A 17,600-nucleotide genomic window follows, 5' to 3' on the forward strand; every position below is an offset into this window, starting at 1 on the left:
TGATGCAGTGGTATTGTCCCTACCTCTGAATTAGGGGACCTAAGTTCAGGTTCCACCTGATCCAGTGGCATGTCATAACTTCTCTGAACAAGTTGATTTAAGGAATATCTAAAGCAAGTTCCTGCAAGCAAACACTGACACTTTGGACCGAGATGATGTCATTTTGAGTGGAGAGTATTCAGCTTCTAGGCAAACGTGAGGACTGCAGATGCTGGAGATCAGAGTCAAGACTAGAGTGGTGCTGGAAAAGCACAGCAGGTCAGGCAGCATCCGAGGAGCAGGCAAATTGACGTTTCGGGTAAAAGCCCTTCATCAGGAATCATCCAAATGAAGGGCTTTTGCCTGAAACATCAGTATTCTGCTTCTTTTGCCCACGGCCATACTAGTCTGAAAGTGGCTGATCTCAGAAGCTAAGTAGTCTCAGGTCTGTTTAGTACATGGAAGGGCTATTGTGCTGCATTGGTAGTGTCCCTACCTCTGAGCCAGGAGGTCCGAGTTCAAATCCTGCCTGCTCCTGAGGTGCATCATAAAATCTCTGAACAAGAACTAATGGGAACACAATGCACTACAGTCTCCCCTCCAAGCCCCATACCAGAAATGGAACTGTATCACCATTTCCTCACTGTTGCTGGATGAAAATCCTGGAATTCCCTGCCTAACAGCTTCCCACCACTTTCTAAAGGGCAGTTAGGGATGGGCGATAAGAGCTGGCACAACCAGTAACACCCACATCCCATGAAGGAATAAAGATGGAAGCAGAATGAGTCTGACAGTAAATCTACCTGACTGCATTTTCAGAAAGAAACTCTCTAGAGTCATTCGACCCTGCGAACCCACGATTCTGTCACTTTGGCCAACAATAAGATTTACCAGAATCAGCAAATTTTTATTTTTTTGACTGAGTAGTTGACAGATAGAATTGTGGCATAGCATTCAGATTATAAAGGACTGTGAAACATCTTTGCACTTTCAGAGTTTATCATCAAAGAATATTACTCACCAGAAACTGCTTTTGAAGTATTGGATCTCATGAGGATATTCATGTGCTGCATCGTGTGACTTTTATCAGATGTTACTGGAAACTTTGTTACAGGACAGTTATAGGAGATACTATTACTGATGGGAGTTGTTTAACAAAACCCACCGTCCAGAATTTTTTTATCTTTGCGAACAAAAACTGTTAAATTTCTTGTCTCCTATGGTTTAAAGCGGCAGTGCTGTCTCATTTTGTTATGGAAATCTCATGTTACAGAATTTTAGTTTGAGAGGTAACATCCAAACTCCAGTCCTGTAGACTGTTCAAGGTCAACAACTGTCCTTTTTTCAAAACTGATTTGCATGCAGATTCTTTTGCGTGATGTGGATGGAGCTGACCAGTTCCTAAAATTACCCTTAACCAACCAATTGAATCCAAATAAGGCTGAATATGAGAACAGGGTTTAACTAACTAACTGAGTGACTGCCCTCTTAACTCTGACATCGATTCAGATTTATCATGTTTCCTTTTATGTCTTTGAAATTTTGAGTCTTGGTTCAGATTTGCAAATTGGTTTTTCATCTTGCGATTCAGGGCTCAGGATAATATGCAGCACTGAAACCTCAGGAGCTCGGTTTCAAATCTGACCCAAATTTATTGACTGGATCAAAGTTTGCTCTCATCACTGGTTTTTTGGATTCTTCTAAGAAATGGAGTTAGACTGTCCCAAAGAAATTCCTAGATTTCATGAGTTGACAGCACACAGCAGTCTTATCCAGTAAGCAAGGCTTTGGCTAAATATGGAAAACGGACTGCAGTATGACACTTGTTCCTTTTTATTGTTTTCCCGCTGCCTTTGTCCCTCTTCCCTCGCTGTTCCCATTGCCTCCTCACATTCCTCTTTTTTATCTCTTCTCCCTGTCTTCCTTTTCCTTTCGCCAATACCCTTTTCTCTTTGATAATTAGTGTTCTTGTAACATTTCCGAGCTGGTGAGTTCTTGGATTAATTTCCTGGGGATATGGTGACCACTGTGCAGTGTCATAGCTGGGTTGTTCCATGTTCAGTGTTGGGCCTGGTTGCATGGCGCATGGGTAACCACCCAACAGTGACGAGTGCTAGTCAGACACTCGTGCCCACCCTCTGGGCTTTTTAGAACATTCCTTCCTGGTACAGTGGCAAAGACTACATAGCACCAATGAAACTCAGAAGTGGTGGGGTGTGTAGGTAACTTTTCTGAGTGGGGAAAGGGGGTTTGGTGGGGTTTCTGGTTATGAGAAGAGATGGTAGTTGGAGGGTTGATGGTAATAGTGGAGTGGAGGCGTGTGTGGTTGTCAAGCACCATTCTGTCCAAGCCAGCAGTTAGACCACTTAATTTAACTAGTTAAGGAGTCTGCCACTTTGCATGTGGTGAAAATAAGCCCTTAATTGGTGGTTGATTGACCACTGAAGGGTCCCATATGGTGGCAGGTCCGTACTTCAACGCTGGACCTTCCTGCACAGTACTTGGTTTTTATGGGAGCGGAAGGGGTGTGGGTGCTTTTCAGGAGAAAATTCTAGCCGAAGGGTTGAGTTTTAGAGCATGATTCTGGCTGTCTGGAAATATAATTTGGCTTGCACCAGTATCCATTTAGTATTGGAGAATTGCTGCCTAAAAATAATAATAATCTCTCATTCTGATGCAGTTTTTCCCTACCCAGATACCTTGAATTTGGCTTTGTGTGTGTTGGATTATTTCAGAAGCGCAAAGATGGAAATGGTTTGAAGCTAATGGATCCAGGAAAGATACCCAAGAAACAGCAACTTCACAGCTTGAGTACTCAACTGCATAATTATCAGATTTCATTATTCGATTTTTAAGAAGAAATCATTAGCTGCACCCTTTATGATGACTCGGTGAGCATATCCATTTATTCAATGATAATTGGTTGCTTGATCTAGGATACTGAAGCAAAGCTGTCAACTGATCCTGAACCATGCTCAGGAAAATAGAAACTAGCAGGCAGAGGCCATTCACTCCCTTGACGTTGCTTCAAAGTTCCATTAGATCATTATCTGGATTTCTATCTTAATGCCATTTTTCCGCACTGTTCTCATATCCCTTGCACTCTTTAATCTATCGATCTCTGTCCTGAAGTAAGTAAGGTAATTCCTCCTCAACTCATCCTAAATGGTTTGCCCTCATTCTGAACCTGCTTCCTGGTTTGCGACCCCCTTCCCTACCCAAGTCAGGGGAAACATCCTTCCTGCATCCACCCTGTCGAAGCCTCTAAGAATTTTATAAACTTCAATGCGATCACCACTCGTTCTTATAATTTGAGAGAAGATAGACCCAGTCTACTTAATCCTTCCTCTTAGGACATGCCAGGAATCAGTTTGGTGAATCTTCATTACACTCATTCAATGGTAAGTATATCCTTCCTTTGGTAAGGGGACCAAAACTGCACACTCAAATCCTCACGTGTATCTGAAAATCATTTGCATTCCTAATTGCTTGCTGTATCTAATCTTCATTTCAAGTGAATTATTGAATGAGGGCATAATTGGACGCCAACACTGTCCCTTCCTCTTAATATTTAAGAAATGAGTATGTAAGTTAACTCGCTGAAGTTGAAAGTTTGTTTTCTGTTGTTTCATCACCATACTAGGTAACATCATCAGTGAGAGTCTCCGGTGAAGCACTGGTGTATGTCCTGCCTCTCTATCAGTCTTGGTTTCTTAAGGTGGGTGATGTCATTTCTGGTTCCTTTTTTCAAGGGAAGGCAGATAGAATCTAAATTGATATGTTTACTGATAGAGTTCTGGTTAGAATGCCATTCCTCTAAGAATTCTCATGCATGTCTTTGTTTCGCCTGTGCGAGGATGTGTGTTGTCCCAGTCAGTGGTGTCCTCCTTTGTCTGTATGTATGGAAACTAGTGATAGTGGGTCATGTCTTTTGGTGGCTAGTTGGCGTTCATGTATCCTGATAGCAAGTTTACTGCTAGTTTGTCCAATGTAGTGTATTTTACAATTCTTGAATGGTATCTTGTAAATGATGAGGAGAAAGTGAGGTCTGCAGATGCTGGAGATCAGAGCTGGAAATGTGTTGCTGGAAAAGCGCAGCAGGTCAGGCAGCATCCAGGGAACAGGAGAATCGACGTTTTGGGCATAAGTTTCCTGAAGAAGGGCTTATGCCCGAAACGTCGATTCTCCTGTTCCCTGGATGCTGCCTGACCTGCTGCGCTTTTCCAGCAACACATTTCCAGATCTTGTAAATGATGTCAGTTTTGCTGGTAATATCTAATGGATCCTTTAGGTTCATTAGTCGTTGTTAAGTGTGTTGGTAGGTTTGTGGACTACCATGAGTAGTTTGGATGTCATTTCTGATCTGGCTTTGATGTAAGGTAATGTGGCTATAGTTTTTGGTTGCGTTGAGCCTGCTTGTCTGGGTTTGTTTCTGAGGATTATGTTTATCTACAGAAAAACAACAAACACCGACCAATTACTTAACTTTAGGTGCAATCATCCCAACACCCACATAAGGAGCTGCGTCGAGACATTAGTTCAATGAGCTACATCACACTGCAGCACCCAAGAACTACAAAAAGCAGAAGAAAAATATCAGTTTCAAGAAAAACCCAGTAAACACAATCTGCCGATTCCTCAGAAACAAACACAAACAACAGTCACAATGCGATCAAAACTATAGCCGCATTACCTTGCATCAAAGACCTATCAGGAATGATTTCCAGACTACTCAGATCCCTTGGCATCATGGTAGTCCACAAGCCTACCAATACACTTAAACAGTGACTAATGAACCTTAAGGATCTATTAGATACTACCAGCAAAACTAACGTCATTTACAAGATACCATGCCAGAACTGTAAAAAAAACACACATCAGACAAACTAGCAGGAAACTTGCCACAGGATGCATGAACACCAACTAAGCACCAAAGGACACGACCCACTATCATTAGTTTCCATACATACAGACAAAGAAGGACACTACTTTGACTGGGACAACACACACATCCAAGAACAGGTGAAACAAAGACACGCATGAAAATTCCTAGAGGCATGACATTCTAACCAGAACTCCATCAATAAACACATTGACTTAGATCCTATCTACCTTCCCTTGGAAAAAAAAGAACCGAAATGACATCACCCATCTTAAGAAACCAAGACCTCTAAATAGAGAGGCAAGACATACCACCAGCGCTTCAACAGAGACTCTCACTGATGATGTTACCTAGTGAGGTAAGGAAACATCAGAAAACAAAGCTTCCAGCTCAGTGAGCTAACTTACATACTTATCAACCTGAGCTACAAATCTTCTCAAAAGTTTAAGAAATGCTTTACATCTGCTTTTCCAATCAAAGCTGATAAGTTCCACTTTTTCACATTTGTATTCCCTTTACCAAACTCTTTCCCTCTCACTGAGTCTGTCTAAATCGCCTTGAAGCCTCTATGCATCCACCTCATAACTAATATTCTCAACTAGTTTTGTGTCATCTACAAACTTAGTCATAGATAGAGTCATAGAGTTGTATAGCACAGATACAGATACTTCTGTTCAACTTCTCCATGACAACCAGATATCCTAAATTAATATAGTCCCATTTAGAGTCATAGCGATGTACAGCACGGAAACAGACCCTTCAGTCCAACTCGTCCATGCCGACCAGATATCCCAACCTACACTATTCCATGTACATCCAAATGTTTGTCCAATGACAACTTAAATGCACTTAAAGTTGGTGAATCTACTACCGTTGCAGGCAAAGCATTCCATATCCTTACTACTCTCTGAGTAAAGAAACTACCTCTGACATCTGTCCTATATCTATCATCCCTCAATTTAAAGCTATGCCCCCTCATGCTTGCCATCACCATACTTGGAAAAAGGCTCTCCCTGTCCACCCTATCTAACCTTCTGATTATCTTATAAGTCTGTCTATTTGTCTATTTATCCTATCCATGTCCCTCATGATGTTATAAATGTCTATAAGGTCACCCCTCAGCCTCCGACAGACCAGGGAAAACAGCCCCAGCCTATTCAACTTCTCCCTATAGCTTAAATCCTCCAGCCCTGGCAACATCCTTGTAAATCTTTGCTGAACCATTTCAAGTTTCACAATATCCTTTTGATAGGAAGGAGACCAGAATTGCATGCAATATTCCAAAAGTGGCCTAACCAATGTCCTGTACAGCTGCAACATGACCACCCAACTCCTGATTTGGCCCATATCTCTTAAACTCTTCCTATTCATATATCCATCCAGATGCCTTTTAAATGTTATTGTATCAGCCTCCACCATTTCCCTTGGCCGCTTATTCCATGCATTTCACCCTCTGTGTGAAAAAATTGCCCCTTAGGTCCCTTTTAAATCTTTCTCCTCTCACTCTAAACCTTATGCCCTCTAGTTCTGGGCTCCCCCACCCCAGGGAGAAGACGTTATCTATTGATCCTCTATCAGATCACCCATCAGCCTCTAACGCTCCAGGGAAAACAGCCCTAGCCTATTTAACCTCCCTATATTCTCCCTAGCAACCCTGGCAACATCCTTGTAAATCTTTTCTGAACAGTTTCAAGCTTCACAACATGCTGCCTACAGCAGGGAGACCAGAATTGTGTGCAGTATTGTAAAAGTAGCCTAGCCACAACATGACCTTCCAACTCCTATACTCAATGCACTGACCAATAAAGGAAAGCATACCAAACGCCGCCTTCACTACACACTCTAGCTGTGACTTCAATTTCAAGGAACTTAGATTTGTTAAATTTGGGCCTCACATTCAAATCATTGATGTTCAATGCATTTATTCTTGTGGTGCCCGCTAGTCATAGCTCGCCAGCTTTACCATGGCCCATTGGTCCCAACTCTCCATTTTCTGTCTGTTAACCAATGTTAAATAAATACCAGTATGTTAATCCCAATCTCATGTGTTCTATTTTCAACCTACTTACTCCTGTGTGGGACTTCAAACAATGCCTTTTGAAAATGCCATTGCACGACTTTGACTGGTTCCCCATTATTTATTTTGCGAGTTAGATCCTTAAAAAATCTGGAACACGTTTGTCAAACAGGATTTCTCTTTCATACGTCCATGCTGAATCTGCCCAATCCTACACATCCTTGATTGATTCCACCATTTTTCCCTCCTCAGATGTCAGGCTAACAAGTCTGTAGTAACCCCACCCTGTCTTAAGTAGTGCAGTTACATTTGCCTCCTTCCAGTTGGTCACCAGTGCACCTACTATCTCTTCAGCCACCTCTTTCACCAAAGTAATTGACTGAAGTTTCAGAGAATAGCTAACGCTTGAGACATGGCATTACTCTAATGTGCTTTGACTATTGAAAGTTCTCTTGTCACTATTCATTTTTGCATCTCCTGTACTTTAAAACAGCGAATACTTTAACCACACATATATCGTGAAATTTCACAGCCTGTGTATATATGGGTTACTTTGGCAGATATAATGAACGTTTTAACCTGTGTTTTTGTTTTAAAAAATAACCACAATAAGTTCTCTCGTAAATCACTTGGATCCTTTTTTACAATTGTCTGATAATTCCTCTAATCTAAAATACTTTTAGCATAGACTTACAGGTGTGATATGTTGCTTAGGGGTAAAGACTGTAGAAAAGTACAGATTGAACAGTGACTACTCAAAAGTTCACATTCTCAGAAATGAGGAAAATTTTTCATGAAGTGATAGAGAAATGTTAAGTTCCAGATTACTGCAAGGAGCTGTATAAGTATGTAAAATATAGGAATTAGAGAAATAAATAAGTACTTTGTGCCTGCCTTCACAGAGCAAGGCACAAAAAGTCTCCTTGAACTAGTTCAGAGCCAAGGGTCTAGAGAATGGGGAACTCAAAGGAGTTGGTATTTGTAAAGTAGTAGAGATGTTAATGTGACTGAAAGTTGACATTAACATGACCTGGGACTCCATGACCTTCACCATAGTGGGTTGAAAGAGATATGTACAGCGATAGTGGATGAATTAATGACCATCTTTCAAAGTTTGGTTAATTCTGCAGAGGTTCCTGCAGATTGGAAGGTTACAAATGTGAGTAAGTTTCAGAAAGAAAGGAGAGCAAAAACAGGGAAACTGCAAACCTATCACCCTGACTTTAATTGAAGAGAAAACAGCAGAACATAACAAAGGGCATGAATGATTGATATTCAGAAAATAATTGACTGATTGGGCAGATTCTGTGTGGATTTATGAAGGGGAAATCATGTTTGACAAATCTGATAAATGTTTGAAGAGATGAGTAGCAGAGCTGATGGGTGGGATCAGCAGATGTGGTGTATTTGGATTTTCCGAAGATTTCTGATGTAGTCCTGCTCAAGAGGTTAGTAAACAAAATGAAAGCATGTGATTTGGAATGGTATACTATCGGAGATTGAGGGTTGGTTAACAGACTGGCAGTAGAGTTTAGGATTAAAGAGGCCATTCTCAGCTTCACAGGCTGTGACTAATGGGGTATCCCAAGGATCGGTGCTTGGGCCCCAGCTGTTCATAATCGACATCAATGATTTGGATGTATGAGCCAATTTTAATATTTCCATGTTTACAGATGATACAAAAGGTGGTGGAAATATGAGTTGTACGAAGGATACTACAAGGCTTCAAGAGGGTTTAGATAGATTGAGTGGTAAGAGATGGAAGAGATGTGCGGTCATCCACTTTGGTAGGAGAAATGTAAGTGCAGAGTATTTCTTAAATGGCTCTGTCTTGAATTTACTTCATGGCTGAGCTTTTGCAAAACTTTTAGGGTAGAGAATTCTAAGGATTCACCTCCTCTGAGTTAGGAGGTACCTCCTCATCTCAGTCTTTAAAAAACTTGTCTTTTATTCTGAGACTGTCTCTCCTGGTTCTAGACTGCTTCACTCAGAATTCCAAGGATTCCCCCCTTGCTGAGCTCCAAAGGGCTGTTGAAGCTGAATCATGGTGTAAGTTCAAGACAGGTAGCTTTGTAGTTACTAGAGACATTAAAGGAAAACGTGGTTATGCAGGAATATGACACGGAGGTAGATGATGAGCCATGACGTAGAATAGAGTCAGCTTAAGCGACTTGATGGCTTATAGCAGCTTTGAGTTCCAAAAAAAAATTTTTCAGCTAAAATGGTGAGTAATAAGTACCAAATGCTAAAGTTAGATTCACACTAGCTGAGGTCAATATTGATGTGATAAGAAAAGAGAGATAAATATCATTCTTCGTAGAACACAGCTTTTGATTATAGATTAACGACGATAAAACAAGTGCTGTGGTAGCTAGAAAGTCCTGTTGGAAGTGTAAATAATGAATAAGTAGAAGTCAGATGAAGGCGGAATTATATGAAGTTCCATGGAACATGTGGTTGAATTGGTTGCTGAGATTCATTGCTGAGGCTCTCTTGTAAATAACGATCAGCTCAGCAGGCTACTAGTGCGTGTGAAATCTTAACCTAACAAAGAGCCAGAACTATCAGGGGAGACTAAAGGAGGAAGATTTCACATACCAATGTTTAAATTTTTAGGTAAATATTCAGTTCTTGTTCAGTTGATTTGATAAAAATTTATAGAAAGCATTGAAAACTGTTCAAAATACTGTGTGTAGAGTTTTCAATAATTTGCTATTTAAGAGCTCTCTAAACATTTCTGAAGTCTGTGAATTGAGAGGAGATATAATCCAGCTACAGTCTCTGAATTGTCTACACTATAAACGCTTTAACAAGTAACCAAGTTATAATATAAAAGAGAGTTATCCAAAAGGAAAATGACTACTTTGCCAATTGGCTGTGCAAGCCTGCCTTGAAGGAAGGAAGAGCTAGGCCATAGCCATTCTTGCACCCTCGACCAATTTATAGAGTAGTTTGCTATCTAATATTTTCACCGACTGAACACAGTCTAGGTAAATGGGTTGAACATTGCCTTCAGTTTGTACATGCCAACAATGTGTAAAAATACCAACAGATTTAAAAGAATCCTTTCATGGGATGTTTGCATTGCTGCCTAGGTGGTGAACTGCCTTCTTAAAATGCTGCAGTTTGTTTGCTATAAGTTAATGCATAATACCATTAGGTACAGATTTCTGGGATTTTGACCCAGAAACACTGAAGGAACAGTGATATATTTCTAAGTCAGGATGGTGAGTGGCTTGGAAGGGAATTTGCAGTTGGTGATGCTCCCATAAATCTGCTGTCTTGCTGTTCTGGTTGGTGGTGATTGTGGGTTTGGAAGGTGCTGTCTAAGGCTCTTTCGTGAATTTCTGCAGTGCATCATGTAGATGAAACTCACTGCTGCTACTGAGCATCAGTAATGGAGAGACTGAATGTTTGTGAAAGTGGTGTCAATCATGCAGCCATTTCCACAGATTGTTGAGCATGAGATGTGTGAGATTTTTCAAACATGCCATACAAATGTCTGAGAAACACTAGTTGCACTATATGGGAGTATGTTTCCACTGTTTAGATAGATACCGCATGTTGGTTAAAAACATCTGGAGCAAACTTACATTTACAGCTGTGCCGTAGACACGGATTAGAGAATTGTCATAAACCTTCTCTATGACTCAAAATGAGAACGAGAGTTCATCATCACATTTGCAATATGTGGCACTGGTGGATTACAGACTAAAGATGTTCTGTGTTCTATCTTGCTAGCTAAGAGATGGAAGAGCACATACTTTGCCCAGTGGATCAAAGGTAGGTTATAATTCTGCTTGAAACAATTGTACCTAATTAAGTTGCCTTCATGGTCTATGATAGGGACATGTATTGTTTTTGATGAAATACTTTGGCGAGGATGTGTTTCGAATGTAGTGATCAAATGCATTAGTTAGTCAAAGATCAGTCAGCTAATTAAATTGAAGTTGAATTAAGAACTGGACCAACTCTTAATGAGAACTGTCTTTGCCTTTGATTAGAGCTGACCTGCCCTCCTCAAAGATAATGATTTATATTTTACTGTAGTCCTCCCATATGTACATTAAGAAACAGAAGCTGGAGACCGACCTTGCTTGGTGGCAGATGTTCTGCGGCCACTGAGGTTTTACTTTAGAAATTGAAAGAAACTTTTTAAAATGTTTTTTTTCTCAAGTCGGTGATTTGGTTGACAGCTATGAGTAATAACCAAATTTGCCGAAATATCGATGAGTAAAATTTGAATTCGATCTTTAAACGCGTAATTCCAGTAATATTACTGTAACCTTTGTTGAAAACTGTTGGGGTTTATTCAGAACTTATTTGTTTTGTATGCGCGTAGCATAGGATTTTTGGTAAAGAGGCATCAGGATCATATCATTGCAAAAGTGTTTTATGATAACTTTTAGGTGCATTCTGTAGTCTATTGTGCCATTTTTTTTAAGGAACTAGTTGTATTTAAGTAAAGAATGGGGAATAAAACCTCACATTTCCAAAGGAACCCTTCATGACTTAGGACAGTGCAAAGTCCTTTACAGCCAGTGAAATGCTTTTACCGTGCAGCCATTGTTGTAACGTGTGACCACGTCGACCAATTTACACGTAGCAAACTCTCACCAATGGCAGTCAACTAATAAACCATTTACCTGGTTTGCTGGTGTTAGTTTAGGGACTGATGATGGTCAGGCATCAGGAGAACGTTTGTGCTTTTCTTTAAAATAACTGCCATTGAATCTTTTACCTGACAGATCAGACAGTGCAATATTCTTTCAGTTGTGCATGTCATCCTAAATCATAAGGCTAAAGTCTCTGGGATTGTGACTTAAACCCTTCTATTTTCTGATTCAGAAGCAAAAGTAGCATGACTGAAATGTTTCTTGTTTTTGTATAGTGATTTTCACATATATGTATTGGAACAATTGGGCACCAAGCAGGAATTAGAGAAGGTGTTACAAGAGTGGTGTTGATGTGGTTGCAAGAAAGTTTCAAGATTTGTTTTTGAAGGTAAGGTGAGAGCTTGCAAGGGGAGGTGGTGCAGGAAGCAAATTCTACAGTGAGTGTAGACTGAAGACTCTAGCAAAACAGTGGATGGGTAGCAAGAGAAGGAATCCACACTGAAAATGATGGAGTGATTTACAGAGAGGGCTTTGAAGTTCATAATACCAGGTGTTGCCAATTTTGGTCTGAATTGCTGATTACCACAACTTGGACTTGCCTGCTGGAGCTAAAGTGACATCTGCAAGTTCAGCACTTAGGTTAGGTACAATTTTCACTTTTAATTCCTGGCAAATTTCTTACAATCACTTTTGTAACAGTGACAATTGACTTTGACTTTGGGATTACGTTCCCAATTGTGTAGTTTGATGATAAATATACTCACATCAAAAAGGCATAGGAGGGAGGATACATGGCAGAACTCTTCGCTTGGATACAAAAATGCATTTATGAAATTTACTTCTGTTGATCTGTGCTACAAAAGTGGTTATTGCCATCTGAATAATACTAAATTGAGCCTCCTTCATGGCATTAGTGGAAATGCCATTGAGGATTTATACTAAAGTTTATTTTCTGCTGACTGACGCTGGGACAATGCTCACATGGTGAGGTCAATGGGGCTAACTAATGGACCCCTGCTAACTCATACAATCAGAGGAACTTACACTTTCTCCCTTTACAACATTTAGTTTGTTAGTTAGGAGTAGGTATGGATCATATTGTCCCATGAGCCTTCTCCAACACACATTGATTGATCTTCTGCCTCAACCCTATTTTCCTGCCTGTTTGCTATTTTCTTTTTTCTCTGAAAATGTAAAGGTCTGGATATCACAACCTTAAATATATTTGTGATGGACTATCCACAGCCTCCTTTGGTTTATAGAATTTTCTTTTGCAGTTTCCTATGGAACCTGATTCCATTCATATTATTTCATACTGTGTTCCAGGTCTTTCAGATTTCTGAATAATCTAAGTTTCTCCAAGGGAGGATTAATGTTATCTTTATAGTCACTAGTGACTTTCTCACCATTGCTGTTTTGCCAATTAGTTGCCAGTTATCTTCGATTTCCCTTTTTCAAATTGGAATAAAGCATTTGCAATCCTCTGGCACCACTCCCAGATTCAAGGAAGATTGAAAGGTTGAAGTTAGCTTCATCCTTGCTTCCTTCAACAACTTAGCTTCCTCTGTGGGACCAAGTGACTTATCAACTTTTATGTATCCTTGCAAACTAATTCTGTTTCTGTATCAGATATTTCTACTGGTCCCTTCTCTACTGCAAAATAAACTCTGTTCTCTTGTTTTTTGAAGACGGATGCAAAATAATTCTGGAGAACTTTAGTCATGCCTTCTATCTCCACGGGAGGTTGCCATTTCTGTTCTACTAGTCCTTTAGCTATCTGTTCATTTTTTTTATCGACGGATAAAAAGATTAATTTCTCTTTTAGTTTCCTCAATATGCATATTCAAACTCACTATATCTTTTATAATTTCATTTTTTTTATATATTATCCAATTCTATTGCATTAAGTCCCTGGCATTTCTCATAAACCTGCGTTTTTTCTGTTCTTTGTTTTAATCTGTATTTCCTTTTGCATCCAAGGAGCTATCGCATTGCGTCTTTACTCTTTCTTTCCACCTTATTGTAAATGCTTGGTTTGTACCCTTGTTTTCTCTGCCTTGATAGTTCACTGAGCTGCTAGTGTAATGACTGCCTTTTTATTTTTCTGTTGTTTTGATTGTAGACTGAAACAGAAAAATAACTATTTTAGAAATCAAGGGATTGCTGCACTTTTTGAAAGCAGGTAATCTGACATTCATTGTGAGGGGTCTTTACACAGCTGCTGATTTAAGCAGTTGTAGATGGTTTGCAGGCGAGTTGAAGCCAAATGGAGATTTAGCCAGACAACAAGTAGTGGATGGATCTGTGGGGGGATCAAGTAACTTCACTGTAGACCCAAAGGGCTGCACCCTCATTAGAGAGAGCCAGCTGGTTTAACTTGAGAGTCACCATCCCTCAGGCAAAGAGTGAGGTCAAGGAAGCAGGACCTTCATGGTGACCTCAATTGTTATTATTTGGAGATGCCGGTGTTGGACTGGAGAGTACAAAGTTAAAAATCACACAACACCAGGTTATAGTCCAACAGGTTTAATTGGAAGCACACTAGCTTTCGGAGCGTCCTCCCACTACCACCTGATGAAGGAGCGACGCTCCGAAAGCTAGTGTGCTTTCAATTGTTATTAGTATTGAATCCATGCAGTTGGTGTCATTCTGCATTGCAAACCAGCCACCCAATCAACCTCTGGGACACCCGGACCAACCAACCCAACCACCCTGTAGCTACCTCTGGGACACCCGGACCAACCAACCCAACCACCCTGTAGCTACCTCTGGGACACCCGGACCAACCAACCCAACCACCCTGTAGCTACCTCTGGGACACCCGGACCAACCAACCCAACCACCCTGTAGCTCAACATTTCAATTCCCCCTCCCACTCTACCAAGGATATGCAGGTCTTTGGACTCCTCCATCGTCAGACCACAGCGAAACGACGGTTGGAGGAAGAACGCCTCATCTTCCGGCTAGGAACCCTCCAACCACAAGGGATGAACTCGGATTTCACCAGTTTCCTCATTTCCCCTCCCCCCAGCCTGTCTCAGTCAAATCCATCAAATTCAGCACCGCCTTCCTAACCTGCAATCTTCTTCCCGACCTCTCCGCCCCCACCCCAGTCTGACCTATCACCCTCACCTTGACCTCTTTCCACCTATCACATTTCCGCGCCCCTCCCCCAAATCCCTCCTCCCTATCTTTTATCTTAGCCTGCTGGACCAATTTTCCTCATTCCTGAAGAAGGGCTAATGCCCGAAACGTCGATTCTCCTGTTCCCTAGATGCTGCCTGACCTGCTGCGCTTTTCCAGCAACACATTTCCATCTCTGATCTCCAGCATCTGCAGACCTCACTTTCTACCCAATCAACTGAGCTAACTGACCTCTTGACAAGTTATCACTGACTGCCTGCCAACAACTGATTGGTTCCCACATAACTGAATAGCTTGTGGCTGTGAACATGATAATGAGAAGCCATCAGATCTCCGCAAGTTCAGCTGTCTTTCTGTTCTCTGCGATAAGAACCACTTCAAGCTTGAAACAAAGCAATTTACTTTTACTTCAGCAGTTGCTGCAAGCTATGTCTTTTAATTAATCCAAGATCTTTACCGGTGTGTGCCAGTCACCCTCCTTCAAACAAGTGAAAGTATTCAGAGAAAGAAGATTGAGGAGTAATGTTCTGATCAGTGTAAGAATCATCTTAGCAAATCTTCGCAAATCAGGTGAACAGGGACACCTGAACTGCTTTCACAGTTTTTCTCTTCACCCATAGCAGCTTTGTTCTTTTTTCTCTCCTGTCTGTGTGTGTAAGTGTGTGGAGAAGTAGTTTATAAGGAGGTTAGAAGCTTTAATTAATAGAATTATATGTGATGGTTTATATATATGTTTTTCTGTAACTAAAGTCTATTTGTAATAATTAGTCCTTATAGTGTCACAGAGTCATAAAACAGCAAGCAGACGCTTTGGTCCAACTTAGTTGTGATGACCAGACATCCCAATCTGACCTAGTCCCATTTGCCAGCATTTGGCCTTCTAGAGCCGCCTTATTCATATACCCATCCCGATGTTTTTAAATGTTATAAGTGTAGCTGCCTCCACCTCTCTGTCTGGGAGCTTGTTCCATACACGCACCACCCTCTGCGTGAAAAGGTTATCCCTCAGGTCCTTTTTTAAATCTTTCCCGTCTCACTTTAATCCACTGCTCTCTCTAGTGTTTGACTCCCCCCACCCTTGGATGAAAATCCTTGGCTATTCATCCTATCCATGCCCCTTATGATTTTATAAATCTCTATAAGGTCATCGCTCAGACTCCACAAAAAACTGGTCCAAGCTTTCTGTCAACCTGAGACTAAAGGCCAGACAAATTGGGGAATTTTTAAAGTCTTTAACTTTTAAGATGACTCCCAGAATAACACTGCTTGATTTTCAGCCCATTTCCCCAATGAGATGTAACACCGGTTAACCTTGGTTTCAAATCTGCCAGTGTTTGATCAACCATAAATCTCTCTTTGAGATGGCTATTTTCACTTCTGATTATGTTTTTTCTCATCACTTTCCAGAACTATTTTATGTTTAAACTGCAATTTGTATTATGACCACTCTTTGCCCAAATTAATTCTGCTTTTCTTCAGAATCGCACTTCTTTTCCTTGCGTTGTTCCCTGGTTCTAATATCTGCATTGATGCCTTTCTTTCTGAGAGGAAGGAAAGAAATTTGATATTGTCTTTGAGTGGACAGACAGTGGACAGAAATATCCATAAAAAACAAGAATCCGTTGTTTAAAAATGAGGGAAGGCAGGCATATTCGTAGCTGTAGTGATTGCAGTGAGGTCAGCCAGGTGGACCTCATAGAATGAGTTCCCTGGTTGGAGCTGTTAATCTAGTCTAATCAGGGAGTCGTGGCTGACAGATACAAACAGGAGTGTCATAAGTTCTATGCACTCTTAGAGCTGGTTTTGAGACAGCTGGATCAGTGTTAAGGACTTTCCATGTCTAAATAAAGTGTGACTTAGATTTTTCTTAGATTAGGTTTTTTTTCTTAGATTACTTAGTGTGGAAACAGGCCCTTCAGCCCAAAAAGTCCATACCGACCTGTCGAAGCGCAACCCACCCAGACCCATTCCCCTACATTTACCCTTTCACCTAATACTACAGGCAATTTAGCATGGCCAATTCACCTAACCTGCACATTTTTGGATTGTGGGAGGAAACCCACGCAGACACTGGGAGAATGTGCAAACTCCACACAGAGAGTCACCTGAGGTGGGAATTGAACCCTGGTCTGTGGAGCTGTGAGGTACCAGTGCTAACCACTGTGCCACCGTACCGCCCACGCATCACTTGTGATGAGATACCGGCCTCTGTGGAGTTATTACATTGCTGATGAGAGAAATGCAAACCCCTGAAGAAATTTGCTCACAATAATCATCTTTAAGTTGGGGCAAGCATTTCTGGCATCATGCTGAGCAAGCCTAGGGAGCAAGGGTCGCTGCCAGATACTGGCTGAACTCCTCCAGGTCGTCCAGGGGTTTCCAAAATGAAGATATTGGTGACACGTTATGTCTGGTGGCCAGGATAATGGGAACGGCTTGGTAAACCCTGGACTCTGTTACATGTTGACGATGCAGGTCCTTTCACATACTTAGTCATTGTGGACACCCACTCAAAATGGCTGGATGTGCATACGGTTCATTTGTCAAACATGGGGACGACGATAGAGAAAGTGTGCGCATCTTTTGCAATACAAGCACTCCCGGAAATGTGGGTCACAGATAATGGGACATCTGTTACCAGCAGGGAATTCGAGTATTTCCTAAAGTCAAATGGCATTTGATATAGAAGGACAGCTCCATACCATTCATCATCTAATGATGTGGCAGAAAGAGCAGTTCAAACCTTGAAAGCAGGCTGAAAGATTCTGCCTACAACTTCACTAGATACCAAACTGTCCTAGTTCCTGTTTGATGAGGGGAGGACCCCTCATGCAACTTCAGGCACAGCTCCAACAGAGTTGCTAATGGGGAGAAGGCTCCACACCAGGTTAAATCTAATCTTTCTGGACCTGGGTGGGGAGGGTGAAATGGCCTCAGGAACACCAATGTCGACACAAGACTT

General features: G+C 41.2%; 1 long non-coding RNA gene across 10 annotated transcripts in view; it reads left to right on the forward strand.

Moving 5' to 3' along the window:
* The window catches only part of LOC148151355 (uncharacterized), a 562,305-nt gene that overhangs the window by 208,366 nt on the left and 336,339 nt on the right, over positions 1 to 17,600 (forward strand). For all 10 annotated transcript variants that reach the window (XR_015754637.1, XR_015754634.1, XR_015754636.1 and 7 more), the window contains one exon: positions 2,715 to 2,870. This is a non-coding gene — a long non-coding RNA (uncharacterized LOC148151355). The remainder of the gene's footprint in view (positions 1 to 2,714; positions 2,871 to 17,600) is intronic.

The sequence above is a fragment of the Chiloscyllium plagiosum genome, unplaced genomic scaffold, assembly GCF_037043375.1.
Source record: "Chiloscyllium plagiosum isolate Xiang-an unplaced genomic scaffold, Cpla_swu_hap1 HiC_scaffold_3, whole genome shotgun sequence".
In the NCBI taxonomy this organism is placed as follows: domain Eukaryota; kingdom Metazoa; phylum Chordata; class Chondrichthyes; order Orectolobiformes; family Hemiscylliidae; genus Chiloscyllium; species Chiloscyllium plagiosum.